The sequence below is a fragment of the Oncorhynchus masou genome, chromosome 23 (genome assembly GCF_036934945.1).
Source record: "Oncorhynchus masou masou isolate Uvic2021 chromosome 23, UVic_Omas_1.1, whole genome shotgun sequence".
NCBI classification, from domain to species: Eukaryota; Metazoa; Chordata; class Actinopteri; order Salmoniformes; family Salmonidae; genus Oncorhynchus; species Oncorhynchus masou.
Genome location: NC_088234.1, coordinates 12,717,540 through 12,733,118, shown reverse-complemented (window position 1 = coordinate 12,733,118; position 15,579 = coordinate 12,717,540). Strand labels below are relative to the sequence as shown.

The 15,579-nt window shown below is 46.7% G+C and overlaps 1 long non-coding RNA gene across 1 annotated transcript; it reads right to left on the bottom strand.

Moving 5' to 3' along the window:
- Positions 1-1,253: 1,253 nt before the first annotated feature.
- LOC135510321 (uncharacterized) lies at positions 1,254-12,946 on the bottom strand. Its single transcript, XR_010451105.1, has 4 exons — positions 11,663-12,946; positions 10,987-11,059; positions 10,798-10,862; positions 1,254-2,233 (listed from the first exon to the last, which is right to left on the bottom strand). It is a non-coding gene; the product is annotated as an uncharacterized LOC135510321 (long non-coding RNA).
- Positions 12,947-15,579: the final 2,633 nt, after the last annotated feature.

The following is a 15,579-nucleotide window of genomic DNA, read 5'->3' as shown; positions in this document are numbered from 1 at the left end:
AAAATGGTCGGTGATCTGTTGGTTAACTTTGCTTTCGAAGACTTAAGAAAGGCAGGGCAGGATAGATATAGGTCTGCAACAGTTCGGGTCTAGAGTGTCTCCCCCTTTGAAGAGGGGGGGGGGGGACTTGAGCAAGTTGCTGTGGGGGGTGCAGAGCTTTTGAGACCTGGCTCTCAAGAGAAGACAGGCTATGTGCACACTGTCCACAAAATGAGGTGGAAACTGAGCTTCACTTCCTAACCTCCTGCCAAATGTAGGACCATATTAGAGACACGCATTTCCCTCAGATTACACAGATCCACAAAGAATTCAAAAACAAAGAAGAAAGACGTAGACAGAGAGACACAGAGAGAGAGAGACACGGAGAGAGAGAGAGAGAGACACACAGAGAGAGAGACACACAGAGAGAGAGAGACACAGTGAGAGAGAGACACGGAGAGAGAGACATGGAGAGAGACAGAGAGAGAGACAGAGAGAGAGAGAGACACGGAGCGAGAGAGACACACACAGAGAGAGAGAGACACACAGAGAGAGAGAGACACACAGTGAGAGAGAGACACACAGTGAGAGAGAGACACACAGTGAGAGAGAGACACAGAGAGTGAGAGAGAGACACGGAGCGAGAGAGACACACACAGAGAGAGAGACACACACAGAAAGAGAGAGAGAGACACAGTGAGAGAGAGACTTTGAGAGAGACACACATAAGTAATGAGAGTTATTGACATAACACTTTAATTATATATAGAGGAGATTACACACATGATGATGAGGAGAGACATTGGAGAGAGAGACAGAGAGAGAGACTGTTACAGTATCTTTGAGTACCCATTGGGTTTCAACATTCATGCTGTTAGGACTGTTTGTGTGTGTAGCCCAGTATAATGTAATGCATAAAAGTTATTGTTACATAATTTACTTTAATTATATATACAGGATATTATTCATTATTATAATATTACATCATACATGCAGGATTCCTATGCTACTATTGCTATGCCTGGGGGCTACAGTGTACTTACTGTACGAGACGTTAATATCTGGGTAGCCAATAACAAGCCATTGGCTACACATCCAGACAACCACATAGTAAGCCCCACCCACTAGCTACACATCCAGACAACCACATAGTAAGCCCCACACACTAGCTACACATCCAGACAACCACATAGTAAGCCCCCCCCACTAGCTACACATCCAGACAACCACGTAGAAAGCCCCACCCACTAGCTACACATCCAGACAACCACATAGTAAGCCCCCCCCCCACTAGCTACACATCCAGACAACCACGTAGAAAGCCCCACCCACTAGCTGACTCTGCTGCCACCTGTTGGCAAAGGAAGTGTAATTTTAATTAAAGTTGGTTGAATGAACACAGACATAAGCTTCCCAAATGGCACTTTTGAGAAGGGTGTATAGGGCTCTGGTCAAAATAACTGTACTATATAGGGAATAGTGCCATTTGGGATGTAAACATAATATTGCAGCTGGTAGATGTGAATAACGTACGGATTAGCAGAGAAAATAACTGATTAACAGAGAAAAAATCCACATAAAATGCAGGATACCTTTATTTGTCAATTTAGATCTCTCTTTGTGGGTGTATAGAGGGGATGGAGGTAGTAGAGTCTCTCTGGACTAGCCTATCCTCTTTGGGGCAGCCGTGAGGTAGTGGGAGCTGTAGGGCCCTGGATGTAGCAACAGTTAGCGCAGGGCAGGGTGGAGGGAAGACTGGAGCGAAGGAGGAAGAAGAGGAGGAGGCTGTGTTGGCACAGTTGTGAGAAGTCATCATAGACTCTCTGTAGAGCGGGTTGGAGAGAGACATCCAGGGGGAGGCCGTTTGTGGCTGGAGCTGTGCCTGGGAACCCTCCCCAAGCATGGGCAGAGGCCGGACGTCAGGGCCCCCCCATGGTGGAAGTGGTGGTGTGGTAGGCCTGGCTTGAACAGACAGCTTGTGGAAGTCATGGTGCATCATACATGCCCCTCCATTCCCATCACTAGCATGGCTAGGGTCACCTAAACCTGGGGAGAGGGTGTTGGGCACTGGGGTCTCTCCACTGCTTCCACTGGCTCAATGGGTGGTGGATGAGGCGGAGGCGAACTTCGGGGCATCGTACCTGGTTAGTCCGTGGCTGGTCCAGGGGGTAGTGCTGGTGGTTTTGAAAGCTGGAAAAGTTTATTGAAGCTCAATGTGGCCCTACTGGAAGTACCGGTTGTAGAAGTGATGGAGCTAGAGTGGGAGGGAGAAGGGGGAGAGGTGGAGAGAGATGGGAGAGAGGGCGATGGGGAGAGAGAAGGGAGAGAGGGGGTGAGGGGGGAGTGAGGGGGAGAGGCAGAGAGAGAAGGGAGAGAGGGGGTGAGGAAGGAGTGAGGGGGAGAGGAGGTGAGGGGGGAGTGAGTGGGAGAGGCGGAGAGAGAAGGGAAAGAGGGAGAGACAGGGAGATGGTGAGAGAGGGGAGGAGAGGGGGAGAAAGAAGGGAGGTGGAGAGAGAAGGGAGAGAACGGAGAGAGAATGGGGATGGAGGGAGGGAGGGGGAGAGAGAAGTGAGAGAGAAGTTTAAAAAAAAATCTATTTCTGTACATATGAAGTACAAATCAGCCTTTAACTAGTTAAATCCTGTTTCTAGTCTATTGCAGAGTTACAATGTGTAACCATTGATGTCCCAGGACCAAATCAAATCAAATCAAATGTTATTTGTCACATACACATGGTTAGAAGATGTTAATGTGAGTGTAGCGAAATGCTTGTGCTTCCAGTTCCGACAATGCAGTAATAACCAACAAGTAATCTAACTAACAATTCCAAAACTAATTTCTTATACACAGTGTAAGGGGATAAAGAATATGTACATAAAGATATGAATGAGTGATGGTGCAGAGCAGCATAGGCAAGATAGAGTAGATGGTATCGAGTACAGTATATACATATGAGATGTGTATGTAAACAAAGTGGCATAGTTAAAGTGGCTAGTGATACATGTATTACATAAGGATGCAGTAGATGATAGAGTACAGTATATACGTATACATATGAGATGAATAATGTAGGGTATGTAAACATTATATTAGGTAGCATTGTTTAAAGTGGATAGTGATATATTTTACATCCTTTCCCATCAATTCCCATTATTGAAGTGGCTGGAGTTGAGTCAGTGTGTTGGCAGCAGCCACTCAATGTTAGTGGTTGCTGTTTAACAGTTTGATGGCCTTGAGATAGAAGCTGTTTTTCAGTCTCTCGGTCCCAGCTTTGATGCACCTGTACTGACCTCGCCTTCTGGATGATAGCGGGGTGAACAGGCAGTGGCTCGGGTGGGTGTTGTCCTTGATGATCTTTGTGGCCTTCCTGTAACATCGGGTGGTGTAGGTGTCCTGGAGGGCAGGTAGTTTGCCCCCGGTGATACGTTGTGCAGACCTCACTACCCTCTGGAGAGCCTTACGGTTGTGGGCGGAGCAGTTGCCGTACCAGGCGGTGATACAGCCCGCCAGGATGCTCTCGATTGTGCATCTGTAGAAGTTTGTGAGTGCTTTTGGTGACAAGCCAAATTTTTTCAGCCTCCTGGAGGTTGAAGAGGCGCTGCTGCGCCTTCTTCACGATGCTGTCCTGACACCACACTCCGAGGGCCCTCACCTCCTCCCTACAGGCCGTCTCGTCATTGTTGGTAATCAAGCCTACCACTGTTGTGTCGTCCGCAAACTTGATGATTGAGTTGGAGGCGTGCGTTGCCGCGCAGTCGTGGGTGAACAGGGAGTACAGGAGAGGGCTCAGAACGCACCCTTGTGGGGCCCCACTGTTGAGGATCAGCGGGGTGGAGATGTTGTTTCCTACCTTCACCAAATGGGGGCAGCCCGTCAGAAAGTCCAGGACCCAATTGTACAGGGCGGGGTTGAGACCCAGGGCCTCAAGCTTGATGATGAGCTTGGAGGGTACTATGGTGTTAAATGCCGAGCTGTAGTCGATGAACAGCATTCTCACATAGCTATTCCTCTTGTCCAGATGGGTTAGAGCAGTGTGCAGTGTGGTTGAGATTGCGTCGTCTGTGGACCTATTTGGGCGGTAAGCAAATTGGAGTGGGTCTAGGGTGTCAGGTAGGGTGGAGGTGATATGGTCCTTGACTAGTCTCTCAAAGCACTTCATGATGACGGAAATGAGTGCTACGGGGCGGTAGTCGTTTAGCTCAGTTACTTTCTTGGGAACAGGAACAATGGTGGCCCTCTTCATGTGGGAACAGCAGACTGGTATAGGGATTGATTGAATATGTCCGTAAACACACCAGCCAGCTGGTCTGCGCATGCTCTGAGGGCGCGGCTGGGGAAGCCGACTCTTGATTTGATTTTCGATTGGAGATGTTTGATATGAGTCTGGAAGGAGAGTTTACAGTCTAGCCAGACACCTAGGTACTTATAGGTGTCCACATATTCAAGGTCGGAACCATCCAGGGTGGTGATGCTCGTCGGGCATGCGGGTGCAGGCATCGATCGGTTGAAAAGCATGCATTTGGTTTTACTAGCGTTTAAGAGCAGTTGGAGGCCACGGAAGGAGTGTTGTATGGCATTGAAGCTCGTTTGGAGGTTAGATAGCACAGTGTCCAAGGACGGGCCGGAAGTATATAGAATGGTGTCGTCTGCGTAGAGGTGGATCAGGGAATCGCCCGCAGCAAGAGCAACATCATTGATATATACAGAGAAAAGAGTCGGCCCGAGAATTGAACCCTGTGGCACCCCCATAGAGACTGCCAGAGGACCGGACAGCATGCCCTCCGATTTGACACACTGAACTCTGTCTGCAAAGTAATTGGTGAACCAGGCAAGGCAGTCATCCGAAAAACCGAGGATACTGAGTCTGCCGATAAGAATATGGTGATTGACAGAGTCGAAAGCCTTGGCAAGGTTGATGAAGATGGCTGCACAGTACTGTCTTTTATCGATGGCGGTTATGATATCGTTTAGTACCTTGAGTGTGGCTGAGGTGCACCCGTGACCGGCTCGGAAACCAGATTGCACAGCGGAGAAGGTACGGTGGGATTCGAGATGGTCAGTGACCTGTTTGTTGACTTGGCTTTCGAAGACATTAGATAGGCAGGGCAGGATGGATATAGGTCTGTAACAGTTTGGGTTCAGGGTGTCTCCCCCTTTGAAGAGGGGGATGACTGCGGCAGCTTTCCAATCCTTGGGGATCTCAGACGATATGAAAGAGAGGTTGAACAGGCTGGTAATAGGGGTTGCGACAATGGCGGCGGATAGTTTCAGAAATAGAGGGTCCAGATTGTCAAGCCCAGCTGATTTGTACGGGTCCAGGTTTTGCAGCTCTTTCAGAACATCTGCTATCTGGATTTGGGTAAAGGAGAACCTGGAAGGGCTTGGGCGAGAAGCTGCGGTGGGGGCGGAGCTGTTGGCTGAGGTTGGAGTAGCCAGGCGGAAGGCATGGCCAGCCGTTGAGAAATGCTTGTTGAAGTTTTCGATAATCATGGATTTATCGGTGGTGACCGTGTTACCTAGCCTCAGTGCAGTGGGCAGCTGGGAGGAGGTGCTCTTGTTCTCCATGGACTTCACAGTGTCCCAGAACTTTTGGAGTTGGAGCTACAGGATGCAAACTTCTGCCTGAAGAAGCTGGCCTTAGCTTTCCTGACTGACTGCGTGTATTGGTTCCTGACTTCCCTGAACAGTTGCATATCGCAGGGACTATTCAATGCTATTGCAGTCCGCCACAGGATGTTTTTGTGCTGGTCGAGGGCAGTCAGGTCTGGAGTGAACCAAGGGCTGTATCTGTTCTTGGTTCTGCATTTTCTGAATGGAGCATGCTTATCTAAAATGGTGAGGAAGTTACTTTTAAAGAATGACCAGGCATCCTCAACTGACGGGATGAGGTCAATGTCCTTCCAGGATACCCGGGCCAGGTCGATTAGGAAGGCCTGCTCACAGAAGTGTTTTAGGGAGCGTTTGACAGTGATGAGGGGTGGTCGTTTGACTGCGGCTCCGTAGCGGATACAGGCAATGAGGCAGTGATCGCTGAGATCCTGGTTGAAGACAGCGGAGGTGTATCTGGAGGGCCAGTTGGTCAGGATGACGTCTATGAGGGTGCCCTTGTTTACAGAGTTAGGGTTGTACCTGGTGGGTTCCTTGATGATTTGTGTGAGATTGAGGGCATCTAGCTTAGATTGTAGGACTGCCGGGGTGTTAAACATATCCCAGTTTAGGTCACCTAAAAGAACAAACTCTGAAGCTAGATGGGGGGCGATCAATTCACAAATGGTGTCCAGGGCACAGCTGGGAGCTGAGGGGGGTCGGTAGCAGGCGGCAACAGTGAGAGACTTATTTCTGGAGAGAGTAATTTTCAAAATTAGTAGTTCAAACTGTTTGGGTATGGACCTGGAAAGTATGACAGCCTGCAAAGTAATATCTCTGCAGTAGACTGCAACTCCTCCCCCTTTGGCAGTTCTATCTTGACGGAAGATGTTATAGTTGGGTATGGAAATCTCAGAATTTTTTGGCCTTCCTGAGCCAGGACTCAGACACGGCAAGGACATCAGGGTTAGCAGAGTGTGCTAAAGCAGTGAGTAAAACAAACTTAGGGAGGAGGCTTCTGATGTTGACATGCATGAAACCAAGGCTTTTTCGATCACAGAAGTCAACAAATGAGGGTGCCTGGGGACATGCAGGGCCTGGGTTTACCTCCACATCACCCGCGGAACAGAGAAGGAGTAGTATGAGGGTGCGGCTAAAGGCTATCAAAACTGGTCGCCTAGAGCATTGGGGACAGAGAATAAGAGGAGCAGGTTTCTGGGCATGGTAGAATATATTCAGGGCATAATGCGCAGACAGGGGTATGGTGGGGTGCGGGTACAGCGGAGGTAAGCCCAGGCACTGGGTGATGATGAGAGAGGTTGTATCTCTGGACATGCTAGTTGTAATGGGTGAGGTCACCGCATGTGTGGGAGGTGGGACAAAGGATGTATCAGGGGTATGAAGAGTGGAACTAGGCGCTCCATTGTGAACTAAGACAATGATAACTAACCTGAACAACAGTATACAAGGCATATTGACATTTGAGAGAGACATACAGCGAGGCATACAGTAATCACAGGTGTTGAATTGGGAAAGCTAGCTAAAACAGTAGGTGAGACAACAACAGCTAATCAGCTAGCACAACAACAGCAGGTAAAATGGCGTTGACTAGGCAACGGGGCCGACAGATAAAACATAAACAAGCAGAATGAGGTACCGTGATTAATGGACAGTCCAGCGTGCATCAGCTATGTAGCCAAGTGATCAGTGTCCAGGAGGCAGGGAAGCTGGATTAGTGAGTGTTATCCAGGTTAAAAAAACTAACAATGACTAAATAGCTTGTAGCTAGTTAGCTAGTTAGCTTCTGGAGGTTCTTGAGTGTGTTCTAAAAATTAAAAATAATAGCGATTCCGTATCACATTGGGTGAGGCAGGTTACCGGAAGGTATAAACAAATTAAAAATCGAAAAGAGATAAGAGAGTAAATATGGGTCCAGTGAGTGTTTGGGACGAGGCAATTCAGACGGTTAGCAGGCCTGTGCTAACAAGCTAACAGTTAGTAGGCCGGGGCTAAACAAGGTAGCAGTTAGCTGACCGGTGCTAAACAAGCTGGCAGTTAGCAGGCCGAAATACCAAGCAAGGAGATAGCAAGGGCTAGAGAGTTAGCCTTTGGGGGACGTCGCGACGGGGTGAGTCTGTTTATTCCTCTTCATGTAGTGACATCGATAGACCTGTCGTGGGTCCGGGTATTTGTAGCACAGGAGTATGCTACGGTGGTAGGTATTGTAGACCAGGAGTATGCTACGGTGGGAGCACAGGTGCTCTGGCGGGGCTAGCTTCAGGCTAAGTGGGTGGAAGCGCTAGCCAGCAGTAATCGTCCGGGGTTGCGGTTTAGCGAAATAACTAGTTGTGAAGATCCAGCTGAAAGATGTTCCGTTTGCGGCGGGAATCCGGGGATAAAAAATAAAAAATAAATAGGTCCGTTATGCTCTGGTTAGAGTCGCGTTGTTCGAACTGGCAAGAGCTTTCCGGGCTAAAGGTTAGCTGATGACCGGTTAGCTGAAGACCGCTAGCATAGCTGGTAGTTAGCTGGCTAGCTTCAGTTGAGGGGTTCCGGTTCCGAAGTAAATATAAATACTAAATACTTTAGGAAAAAAAAAAAAGCTACATTGGGTGAGGCGGGTTGAAGGAGAGTATTTGGAAGCTGAGGTTTAGCAAAATGTTTTAAAAGATATGCGAAGAAAAAAATATGTAAAACGAAAAAAGACTAAATATACACGGGACAAGGGACACGACACGTCTTACTGCTTGCGCCATCTTGGAGCTACCTGGCTCATCCAGGCCATGCAGATGGAGATGGCAGCCTATATGTCCCTCCACCACACTTCCTGCCTCGGTCAGCAGGGTTTTCCACCCACCATATCACCCAGTCTTCCCCATGACAGTAGCAGTAAACCTGCTGGGCATCCAGGACAGTAGCAGTAACCCTGCTGGACATCCAGGACAGTAGCAGTAACCCTGCTGGGCATCCAGGACAGTAGCAGTAACCCTGCTGGGCATCCAGGACAGTAGCAGTAACCCTGCTGGGCATCCAGGACAGTAGCAGTAACCCTGCTGGGCATCCAGGACAGTAGCAGTAACCCTGCTGGACATCCAGGACAGTAGCAGTAACAGTAGCAGTAACCCTGCTGGGCATCCAGGACAGTAGCAGTAACCCTGCTGGGCATCCAGGACAGTAGCAGTAACCCTGCTGGGCATCCAGGACAGTAGCAGTAACAGTAGCAGTAGCCCTGCTGGACATCCAGGACAGTAGCAGTAACCCTGCTGGACATCCAGGACAGTAGCAGTAACCCTGCTGAGCATCCAGGACAGTAGCAGTAACCCTGCTGGACATCCAGGACAGTAGCAGTAACCCTGTTGGACATCCAGGACAGTAACAGTAACCCTGCTGGTCATCCAGGACAGTAGCAGTAACCCTGCTGGGCATCCAGGACAGTAGCAGTAACAGTAGCAGTAACCCTGCTGGTCATCCAGGAGAGTAGCCGTAACCCTGCTGAGCATCCAGGACAGTAGCAGTAACCCTGCTGGACATCCAGGACAGTAGCAGTAACCCTGTTGGACATCCAGGACAGTAACAGTAACCCTGCTGGTCATCCAGGACAGTAGCAGTAACCCTGCTGGGCATCCAGGACAGTAGCAGTAACAGTAGCAGTAACCCTGCTGGTCATCCAGGAGAGTAGCCGTAACCCTGCTGGGCATCCAGGACGGTAACAGTAACCCTGCTGGGCATCCAGGACGGTAACAGTAACCCTGCTGGGCATCCAGGACAGTAGCAGTAACAGTAGCAGTAACCCTGCTGGTCATCGAGGACAGTAGCAGTAACCCTGCTGGGCATCCAGGACAGTAGCAGTAACCCTGCTGGGCATCCAGGACAGTAGCAGTAACCCTGCTGGGCATCCAGGACAGTAGCAGTAACCCTGCTGGACATCCAGGACAGTAGCAGTAACAGTAGCAGTAACCCTGCTGGTCATCCAGGAGAGTAGCCGTAACCCTGCTGGGCATCCAGGACGGTAACAGTAACCCTGCTGGGCATCCAGGACGGTAACAGTAACCCTGCTGGGCATCCAGGACAGTAGCAGTAACAGTAACCCAGTAACCCTGCTGGTCAGTAACCCTGCTGGACATCCAGGACAGTAGCAGTAACCCTGCTGGGCATCCAGGACAGTAGCAGTAACCCTGCTGGGCATCCAGGACAGTAGCAGTAACCCTGCTGGGCATCCAGGACAGTAGCAGTAACCCTGCTGGACATCCAGGACAGTAGCAGTAACCCTGCTGGACTTCCAGGACAGTAGCAGTAACAGTAGCAGTAACCCTGCTGGACATCTAGGACAGTAGCAGTAACCCTGCTGGGCATCCAGGACAGTAGCAGTAACCCTGCTGGGCATCCAGGACAGTAGCACCCTGCTGGACATAACAGTAGCAGTAACCCTGCTGGACATCCAGGTAACAGTAACCCTGCTGGGCATCCAGGACAGTAACCCTGCTGGGCATCCAGGACAGTAGCAGTAACAGTAGCAGTATCCCTGCTGGTCATCCAGGACGGTAACAGTAACCCTGCTGGGCATCCAGGACAGTAGCAGTAACAGTAGCAGTAACCCTGCTGGACATCCAGGACAGTAGCAGTAACCCTGCAGGACATCCAGGACAGTAGCAGTAACCCTGCTGGACATCCAGGACAGTATCAGTAACCCTGCTGAACATCCAGGACAGTAGCAGTAACAGTAGCAGTAACCCTGCTGGACATCCAGGACAGTAGCAGTAACCCTGCTGGACATCCAGAACAGTAGCAGTAACCCTGCTGGACATCCAGGACAGTAGCAGTAACCCTGCTGGACATCCAGGACAGTATCAGTAACTACTGATTTTTTAATTCAGAGTAAATCAAATTAAAGTTTATTTGTCACGTGCGCCCGAATACAACAGGTGTAGTAGACCATACAGGGAAATGCTTACTTCCAGGCTCTAACCAATAGTGCAAAAAAGGTATTAGGTGAACAATAGCTAAGTAAAGAAATAAAACAACAGTAAAAAGACAGGCTATATACAGTAACAAGGCTATAAAAATAGCGAGCTACATACAGACACTGGTTAGTCAGACTGATTGAGGTAGTATGTACATGTAGATATGGTTTAAGTGACTATGCATATATGATGAACAGAGAGTAGCAGAAGCGTAAAATAGGGGTTGGGGGGTGGCACACAATGCAAATAGTCTGGGTAGCCATTTGGTTACCTGTTCAGGAGTCTTGTGGCTTGGGGGATCCAGAGTAGCCAGAGAGTATATTACCTGGTCGTTTTCTGTAGCAATAGAAAAAGTTTGAAAAAACAGCACCCGTTAACCACAAAAACCCTCCCACACCCCAAGATGTATGGTGAGAATACAGAGACCAAGTCTCACATTCTATAAATACTGGGTAACTACCTCCATCCACCCTGTGGAACAGCAGGGTAGTTGAGACATGGGATAAATCCAGGTTGGTTCTATATTTCCCAATCTGTTTGAAGAGATGAAGAGACTAAGGGACTACATTCTAATTCTCTAGTCTTCTCCTGAACTGTTCATTTATACACCTCCTCTCATGGATTTAAAATGAATGGAGTGGTTGTAGGAATATGGTGGGAAGTCTCTCCAGCTATACTTGCACCAATCCAGTGCTTTTAAACGCATGAGGGGGACTGAACAAATGCACACTTCTGCGGAAGTCTCGAGCATTTCCTGTTTCAGAAGGCGTTCGATTATTATTGTTTGTGTTTAAAATGAGTTAAGAAGTAAGAAGATATTGTCAGTAACTTGGTTATAGTTCTATTGTATTCGAGAATAGTTTATTGTAAATATCATGTTGTGCAACCGTTACCCTGACTGATAGTGGCTTAAATCAGTCGTGTGTTGTTTTTTGGGCTATAATGCTGGAGATTGCCGAGTACGAAACGAAAGTTTTGAAAGAATCGGCCTACTGGATCGAAATCTAACTGGATAAAAGATACGGTTACGGCTAACGATATTTATACGGCTCTGATACTATTACAGAATTCGAACAGCTGGGCAGCGAACTCCCCGCTGACGATAAATACTACTATATACGAAAATATATACATACACTGTTCCGTTGGAGATTGCTGAGCACGACACGGAAAATTACGGAAGCATCACCCTACTGGATCGAAATATAACTGTTTAGAAGTTACGGATAACGATATATTTAATTATACTGATACGGCTTTGATACTATTACTGATCTCGGTGCCAAGTGGGCAGCTAACTCCCCGATGACGATAAATACTGCTATATACGACGATGTATATATAATCTGTACAGTTGGAGATTGCTGAGCACGACAGGAAAGTTGCGAAAGCATCCGCCTGTTGGAGCGAAATGTAAATTGATTGTATGCAAGGTAGGTAGCTAGCTCGCCACTGACAATATATACTGCTATATACTACAATATTTACAATAAAACTGGTACTATCGAACAATACTATTGCCTCGGTACTAGTACTATCTAACGATGCGTTGGAAGGTAACACTTGCTGTGTTCCTGCTTGTCCTTCTCAATGCAATGTCGTCCTCATATTCCACTATTATAACTAAAACAGTGATTTTGAACGGTTCAATTTCACTCTCCTGCTCCGGATTGTGTCACGGTAGTCTTGAGTGGAGGCGTCATGATAACAAGAAGATGGTGGCTAAACTCGATCGAGAGGTTTTAACTACAGGAGAGGGTTATGACAACAGGGTTAAACTCCAGAATGAAAGCCTCTCTCTCACCATCTCCTCAGTTGAGTACAATGACCAGGGGTGGTATGAGTGTGTCTGCACCAACGAGGTTTTACAGGATGTAAAACTAGTAGTTTTGATCCCCACTAAAATATCTTACCATGTTGGAGATAGGGCCACACTTACTTGCCACGGCTCAACTGAAAAACAAACTCCCAACAGTGAGGTACACATCTATTGGGAAAAGGATGGACAGACTGTGCTGAATGTCACGGCAGGGAATATAACCTACGGCCCTGGGTTTGAGAACAGGGTGTCGGTGTCCAAAGATGCTTACCGACAGGGAGACCTTTCCATCACCCTGCCAGACGTACGTCTTTCTGATCAGGGCAATTACCAGTGTTTCTTTGGCTCTAAAGAGCGGGGAACACCAGATGCTGTCACTCTCACAGTCACTGTCCAAGAAGAGCACAGTGGTGACACAGGCATGTGGCCAATGTGGGTGGTGATGGTGATTTTAGTAGTGATGGTGATTTTAGTAGTGATGCTTTTGGTTACTATTATCCGTTTTAAAAACCAGGTCTCAGAATTGGTATCACGTCTAACAGGCCTTATCCATGGGATGATTCATTTTTGTGTGCCAAGTCATTGACAATAATAAAGTACATCTTTCATTGCAACCTGGACTCAGAGCATTTTGTATTATTCTGTTCATAAATCGGAGACACTCCGTTTAATATGTTACGTTTATGTTCTGTTTCATATGGTATGTAATTAATTTGTGGAAGTCCATCACCCATTTTGTATGGTATGTTACGTATTGCAATTGGTGTTATATGTTATGAATTCCGGAAGTAGACTAGATGTAACATAGTAAATATAAATCTGGGATATTCAAGTTAGTATGATATGTTACATTTGGTATGGTTACATAAGACACACGGTTACTTAAGGCAAGAATGAAAATTGAGTTGTTGGTCAGGGTGGATGGGCAGGCATAAAACAGGAACTTCTAGCAACCCAAAGGTTGCGAATTTGAATCTCATTACAGACAACTTTTCAGCTGTTGAGCAACTATTCAACTACTTACTATTTTTTTCTCTACTTTGCAACTACTTAGCATGTTAGCTAACCCTTCCCATAACCCTAAACGTGACCATTTTAGGTAACCCAAACCTTAAACCTAACTCCTAAAATGAACCTTAACCCTAACCCCTAGTCTAACTAAAGTTAGTTGGCTGGCTAACGTTAGCCACCTAGAGACCTAGCTAGAATTTGCAACATTTCATACATTTTAGCTTTTATTTATTTTTTACATATTGTACATGAGACCAGGCTGTTCATGCAGAACGTTCCATCTTCACAACAAATAAAAAAAGGATCCTCAAAATTCATTCTGAGACTAACAATGTCGAGACAGACTTCTTGTCTGTGTATAGACTTTCTATAGGAGCTGAACACAAAGATAAGAAAGGAGATCAGAGTATTTTAGGAAGCAGGAGATAATCACATTGCTGTCGTGGAGCTGGTGGACTGGCATGAACATCTCTCCTAGAAAAATAAAAGAGAGCCGCACACTCTTGGTGCTCAGATGCAAAAATTTAATACCAACGTTTCGACAGCCAAGCTGTCTTCATCAGGGTATAATCACAAACACTGCAGGATGACTCGTTTATATAGTGTCAAAGGACACAGGTGTCTGTAATCATGGCCAGGAGTGGCCTAATATCATTGGTTAATAATCAAATATTAAAATGTCATACAAAGAACAGCATACAAACAAATGGATAGCATACGATCATAGATTAATTTAACTATACAAGTTTACACACAATTACAATGGCAAAATCACAATAATCACAAGAATGGCTTCAGATCAAAGTCTACGTTGAGACCGAAGGGCGCAAGGGTCTTTAAATTAAAGATCCAGGCAGCCTCTCGTTTTAACAATAAATTATCAAGGTTACCCCCTCTCCTAGGGAGGGTGACATGTTCGATGCCAATATAACGCAGTGACGAAATCGAGTGGCCTGCCTCCAAGAAGTGGGCCGCAACTGGATAAGTCAAGTTTTTACACCTAATGGTGCTACGGTGCTCTGAGATACGTACTTTTAATTCGCGCTTTGTTTTACCTACATAATTTTTACCACAAGGACAAGTTATAAGATAAATAACTGCCTTAGTGGAGCACGTAATAACACCTTTTATTGGGATCGATTTCCCTGTTTGTGGGTGTTTGAAGGATCTACATTTATAAGTGCCATTGCATTGAGCACAGCCATTACATTTGTAATTTCCATCCAGTAGGGGCGCAAATAGAACATCTCTCCTGACATGGTTAGCCAACACAAACCTACTGGGTCGGGGTTCAGGTCCGTTGGGGAGGCAGATGTATAGGACCTTCAGATATAGAGAAAAGGGGATATTCTGTAAGGATGTCACTCTGTGGATCCAATAAAACACTTCCCCTCAGGAACAAACACTGTCATGTGACACTCTACTCTGCAGTCACCACCAGCCACCAGCATGACTCACACACACTTCATCAGTGTCTCTCTACATTCACTGTGTGATAGTCTGGCTCCCAACTTCACCCCCGGAACATTTACATAGCTGAATGCTGTTTTTAGCACTGTTTACTTTATGCATGTACTGTTATTCTAGTCTAACCACTCTGCACTTTTATTGTTGTTCTATTGATATTTATTTATGTAAAAACGGCCGTCCTGCTCCTCTCCTCTCTACCTAGCTTCCCCTCACAGTCCCCTTCAGTTTCCCTTAAGTCCCGTTAGTTTGGCTGCTCAGCTTACGTCAATTATCCCTCATCCATCATAGCCCTGCCATTCCCAACCAATTAGAGCTCTTGGAAATGTGCATCTGGACACTGCACCCGCCCACTCAGGTCAGTGTTATCGTCATCCAAGGGAGAAGAAGTAGCTATATGAGGACTTTATTTTCTACTGTAACACAAATGTCTTAATGTTGAGCACGCAACGAAATATAAGCTGCAGGGGGATTTATTGTGGTTTTAAATGCTGTGTAATAATAGGTAATTACCACTAATTACTTCCTGTTACTTTCATAGCTTTCAAACATACAGTACCAGTGAAAAGTTTTTATTTTTACTATTTTCTACATTGAAGAATAATAGTGAAGACATCAAAACGATGAAATAGCACATATGGAATCATGTAGAAACCAAAAAAAGTGTGAAACAAATCAAAATATATTTTATATTTGAGATTCTTCAAAGTAGACAGCCTTTGCCTTGATGCCAGCTTTTCACGCTCTTGGCATTCT